Source organism: Dermacentor albipictus, chromosome 6, assembly GCF_038994185.2.
Source record: "Dermacentor albipictus isolate Rhodes 1998 colony chromosome 6, USDA_Dalb.pri_finalv2, whole genome shotgun sequence".
NCBI lineage: Eukaryota > Metazoa > Arthropoda > Arachnida > Ixodida > Ixodidae > Dermacentor > Dermacentor albipictus.
This window is the reverse complement of record NC_091826.1, coordinates 106,788,882-106,794,881: the sequence shown is the minus strand read 5'-3', so window position 1 is coordinate 106,794,881 and position 6,000 is coordinate 106,788,882.

The following is a 6,000-nucleotide window of genomic DNA, read 5'->3' as shown; positions in this document are numbered from 1 at the left end:
GAGCGCAAAGAGAAAGCGCCGTAAAAAGAAGCGCGGCAAAGACCGAAAGTCGGTAACTAATGTAGCGCCGCCAAAGATGGCGAGAAACCCAAAAGGGCAGGGCGCGAGGAAGAAGGTGCGGTCGTCACGGACGATGTTGACGCATCGAAAACGTTCGAGCCACTGGTCAAAAGGGGACCGCGAAGCATGTTCTGCACGGACGCGGACAAAGGGCACGGGGCAGTTAATCTCCTCGTCGTTGCGTAGTTCTTTTCACAGATCAGCGTGCAGTTCGAAGAAACGCAAGGTGGCAGGATGAGACCAGGTGGGGAGTAGCGACCTGGTCAATCGAGCTTGTGTTGAAAGCGGGGCGCCAGGACGCAAATTGGCAGGAGACCGTAACGTCTTGGGGGAGCTGATAATGAGTCAGCCCTTTTGTTGTCCCTGGATATCCAGAGTAACTTTCAAACCGCGCCCACCTCGGGTTCGACTCAAAGTATGAGTCAGACGTAAGCGTTAGGAAAGGGAGCCCAAGAGCGCTTCCGTAGAAATGAAGTGTTTTTTTTTTTTAATTTTAAGCATCGGAAAGTTTTCGCGATTTGAGACTAGGATTTCTTTCAAGGTGTAAGGTATGAGCTTTGTTTATGTTTTCGTTCGAGAAGCTCGAGATTTGAAAGATGCGTTTTAAGTAAACATGTAGTCTCGCGAGATGCTCATTAATAAGTAGATAGGCTTTTTTGTGTGTGTGTGAGTAACCTGAAGGTCAAGGTTATCGTCGAAAGGCCTATGGTAACGCGCGTGTGTTGTTTAATCTTCTTTCTTTTTAAGTGTTTTTGAATTTTCTAAGGTTAAGCGCGTAGATTTTCAGTGAGTGCATGAGTTGCACTGAGAGGCGTTCTTAGTTCCATTAGCGCGTGTCCTGTGTGGACGGAAGGAAGCAGATTTATGACTTGGTTGCTCATGTGTGTTGAGGGCAGCCGTATTCTGACTTTTTTAGTGAGCGTGCCTGGAACTAGTTATTAGAAGACGCATTATTTTAAGAGTTCTGTGGAGTGTGTAAGTCCCGCAAGTTTAATTGTTCATTTAAGTCACATGTCCTGTAGGACTTTCAGGGAAGAAACGTGAGTAAGCGTAAATGAAAAGTTTGCCTACAACGCAAGTACGCGTTCTGTTTAGTGACCACAAGGCTAGTGCGCTTGTGATTACGCACTTGTGAGGTTGACCAGATTGTTCAGTGGCACCAATACGTGCGACAAGTACGCCACTGCGATAGATTGGAAACATGCTGTTCGTGTAGTTAGGCGACTTAAGTTATGTTCGGCTGTTTTCATTTGTTGTTTGCATCGGCAACGACCCTTTGGTTTGCAACAACAATAGTACTCTGGTCTTGTCGGCATTCGAGGAGAAATGGATAGCTGTTTGGAAGGGTGGTTGGAACTGTTTTGTCAAAATTGGGGAAAGAAAAGATCAGGGTTCATTTTGACTCAGTAATAGCCTGGCGAGTCAGGGGTGAAGAGCCTGCGCTTACACATGGTGCAGCGCTGTGTTGTTTTGTTTGTTTGACGTCTGTTCTCCAGGGCCAAGGATACCGAAGTTCGTCATTCGAGGCTAGACACCAATACCCTGCAGGTTCTTTCAGCGTTCCTCATGGCCAGCGAATTGAGTTCACCGGCCATTCAGAACAACCGGGGCGAGGACGGGCTGTTAGATATGGCGCCGTTTCCTGAGGCTACTTCGAGTTCTCCAAACCACTTCGAATCGCAGCACAGCTAAATGAGGAATGCAGAAGCAGGGGTGCCACATTCCTGAGGCAGGACACTTGCAAACAAGTTCGTACGCCGCCGGGATTAGAAGGGCCCTCGGACAATAGAGCCCAATCGTCACCCCTCTTCGCCTCTGAAGAAGGCATTTGCCACCACTGCGGAGCCGTACCACCGAGAGCAGGTGGGCCCTCGTACAATGGAGCATGAGCGCCCCCCCCCCTTCTCCACCTTAGAAGAAGTGCATTGCAAGTCAGCGAGGCAAGGCCGCAGAGAGCCACCGGGTGTGACACCGCGACACGGGCGCCAACGATTCGCCGAAAATGGCGTCATCTGAGCGGACTCTCCCATTGGTCAATTATGACGCGACTTCGAGTGCTCGAAGGGTTTATAAGAAGCATTCCAGAGAGACCAGAACATTCCCTTATTCCCTGATTGACCTCTCTCGAACTTCGTGCCGCGGGCCGCAGCGTCCGAGTTGCTGCCGGCCCGTAATGACTGTACGACTGTTCATTGAGTCTCACCTCCCTGTATATAATGTAAAATAAACCCTCCCAAGTTTGTTTTCATCCGGAAGTCCGTCCTCTAACCCCTACAGCGTGAGCAGTGCAAAGCGAGCTGAGTGATCGGGTGCGTTCTGTGCATGTGTTGCGCTATTTTTCGAGTGCTGGGCTGTTTAGTTGAAGTGGCGGGATGGGACAACGATGCCGAACACTTGTTGCAAGTAACAGCTGAAGAAGTAGAATGGTGGTATCTCTAACAAGCCATTAAAAAAATGCTATATTTGTGATGTGGCTACTTGTGTTCGTTTGAGAGTTGTTTTGCCATGTGTTATGAAATGCTTATGCTTTGCACTTTCTTGTTTATAGTACCAATCGATTATGCATTCTGTATTTATTGCCATTCGTTGGCTGGTGTTTGTTTCCTGCCTCCCAATGCATACCTCTCACGTTTGATGTCATTTCTTTATACTTATTATATCAGTGTCATGCTTTTAACAAACTTCTTGCATTGTGAATGGTGGACCATTCGTGACCGGACGCCTCAGTGCTTTCTGTCATTCGCTCCGCTTATTTTACATGATAAATAAATGATCTTGCTTGCATGTTGTTTTTGCACCAACACGTTCTATTTATTTTCTAAATCGAATTATAAGGTTTTTACATATTGTAAATAGTTGCGCATTAACAACCAAAATACCTGGTCTCGTCGTTTCTGCGTTGAAACCACGAGCAGCGTGAATAACTGGGCTAGCTGACGATTCTAAACGACTGCTTGGTAAGGTAATTGCCTAATTACAATACAGCTAGTTTCAACTGCGCAGGTCCCAACACTTCACGTTCGCCTTAATCCGTTGCTAAAAGCTGCACCGAAGACATTTAGTAGCGAAGTTTGTCTTGCATTAATCCTACCTAAATCTCATTCAGAAATGGCATCGCTTTGCAGAGAAATCTTAAGCGCACGGCGCAGGTCAATTTCATTTTCTTTGTCATTAAGTATTCTACAGTAGCAGCCCTTTGCAATAACAATTTCATTCTTTTGATCTCCTTATAAGATACTGTCCACAGTCAGAGTCCTTCCCTGCCACAGTTTAGCAGAAAGTTTACAGCTGTGCTCGGCGAAGAATCTGGCGCTATGCGCAACGGCGAGTTGGCGCGTACTTACTGGTAACCGGGGGGACAGCCCATATGTTTGCATCTGGTGATAAGTGGGACCACTGGCGCTTTGTTGCGAATGCGCGGTGTTTAATTTCAGGCAAATATTAAAAAGCGGAGCACACTGAAGTGTTGAGGCGAACGGCGATGATGTTGAAATCGGGACCGAGACCACCCGGCAGTGTCCAGCGGACGCATTTCGCCGGGGGCGAAATGCAAAACACCAGTTTAATTAAATTTAGGTGCATTTTAAAGACATTTAGTAGCGAAGTTATGTCTTGCATTAATCCTACCTTAATGTCATACAGAAATGACATCGCCTTGCAGATTTTGAGGTGCATTTCAAGGCATTTAGTAGCGAAGTTTGTCTTGCATTAATCCTATCTAAATCACATTAAGACGTTTATTTAGGTTTATTTAAATTTAGATGCATTTTGAAGGATCCCAGGTGTTCAAAATTAATCCTGATTCCGCAATACGGCGTGCCTCATAATCGTATCGCGTTTCTGGCTCTTAAAATCCTAGATTTGTCTTTATTTTATTTTTTGTGGGAGACCGCCGCAAGCTCCATGTTATGTGCGGCTTTTTTTTCGTCCCGGGCGCTCATATCATGGCAGAAGACGCGCTCAGGCAGTAATTTAAGCATATCCAATGTTAAAACAGTTACGTGAAAATAAAGCGACGGTTGAGGAAGTTGAGAAAGCTAGAATACCGAGGCTGCCCCATAGAATAAACAACTACCTTGGCTACCCCATACACAACCACAGCGGTAGCGGCGTTCGCATGCCCTCTCGATCATGCACGGTTGCGCCTCTAGCGGCGAGCGCTGGCTCTATATGAAACTGAGGTGGCAGTTTCGTGACCAGAAAAAAAATGGAAGGACTCTGGTTTTACCAAGCGCTGTCGGACACGCATAAAACGCTGTGCTTCGGAGCGGAAAATGTGTTCGCTAAAACAAAGGTGCTGCATAATTGTGTTCGCTTGCAAAACTGCCTTTCAATGGGCGTACAAAATACGTTGAGATGCAATGCATTAGCAAATTACGCTTGGAACCAATAAAGTGCATAATTTTTACAACTATTTGCTGCTAAACAGGGTACGTGAAGGAAACTCTGGCTATGTTGAGGGATTAGCTTGTCTCAAGGAACGTCATATCACATACAACACACGGAACCAGGAAATCTGGCGCATTCCCGCCTCACGAACGCAATACGGAAACCAAATGATTAGTCACAGATTGCCAGTTCTCGTACACAGACAAGACTTCATTACTTTAACACGTTGCACTTGCCTAATGTACTTGCCTTATGTGTTCGTGTTTTTACAGCGAAGCTGTCAGACTCTTGTCGGTCGGTATTTTTCGTGTCTGCGTGAGAAGTTTTGGTCACACAAGAATAAATGGCAGCTGGAAGTCTTTATATTTGAGTTTCAGCGCATCGGAATTACGTATTCTCCTATATTCGAGTTACAATCCGATGCTTAATATCCGATTAAGGCCCCCCGGCTGAGGCAACAGACCTCTTCGGCCTCTGCTTCACGTAGACGGCACCCCCGGACTGACCCACCCGGAGCAAATCGGTATAGTTCCGTTTTCGTGTCTCGCTCTCCTTCTCAGCTTTGTCTTTCTCCCACTTTCCATCTTTCCTGCCTTCTCCTGACTTCCCTTTACTTCCTATTTTTCCAGGAAGCACGGGTTAACCTTGTGTGAACAGCCAACCTAGGTTATCTCATATTTGGTTGTAGTAGTAACATACAGCTGCTGTTTGCATGCAGGACATCTTTTCATAGTTCCTGTAGCGTTCCCTTAAAGGGCTCCACGGTGGGTGGCTGGCGTTATTGCCGGAAACTATATTCCTCTATGGCTAGTTCCTTACCCCCGCTCCTTGATCGACCTCAGAAAAGAGGGCGCACCGGGGAGGTATTCCAGTTTTTCGGTCGGCAAAAAGAATCTTTCCCCCGTTTTCATGTCATTCATTCTGAATAACCAGATAAAGCAGTGCCGAACAATTTTACCATTCCCCGCTTCTTAGTCGCTCACTGAAGTTTTTGATAAAGGTTATAAAGCATTCGGGATGGCAAGCGCTGATCTTCTCTTGGAGCTCCGCGACCACGAACAATATGAAAAGCTACCAAATCTACTGTCCTTTGGGGACGCCCAAGTAACAGTAACCTCGCATCGCACTATAAATACCACGCGTGGCGTAGTCTCAGATGGCGATCTGTTGGAGCTGACTGAAGCTGAACTCCTGAAGGGCTTCAGTGACCAGGACAACGTCAAACGAATTAAGATGAGACGTGACAATAAGTAAATCCAGACCAAACACCTGATACTTTTGGAACAAGTGTTCCGACCAAGTCCACCGAGGCCGGTTATATCAAGCTTCGCGTTCGGCCATTGTAACAGTTGTCAGGATTGGGGGCTCAATCCCATCGCTCGTGATCCGTTGTCAAAATTGGAGTCGGGCATGAATGAGAAGCTAGCTGGCCCATGCCGTCGTCCAACGTTTCCACGCTGAGGACGTTGATGAAGGGAAGGACTGCTTCTCATCGAGAACGAGGAATATGGGTTTATTTACAGTATTAATATCAGTCTAACATGACTGCTT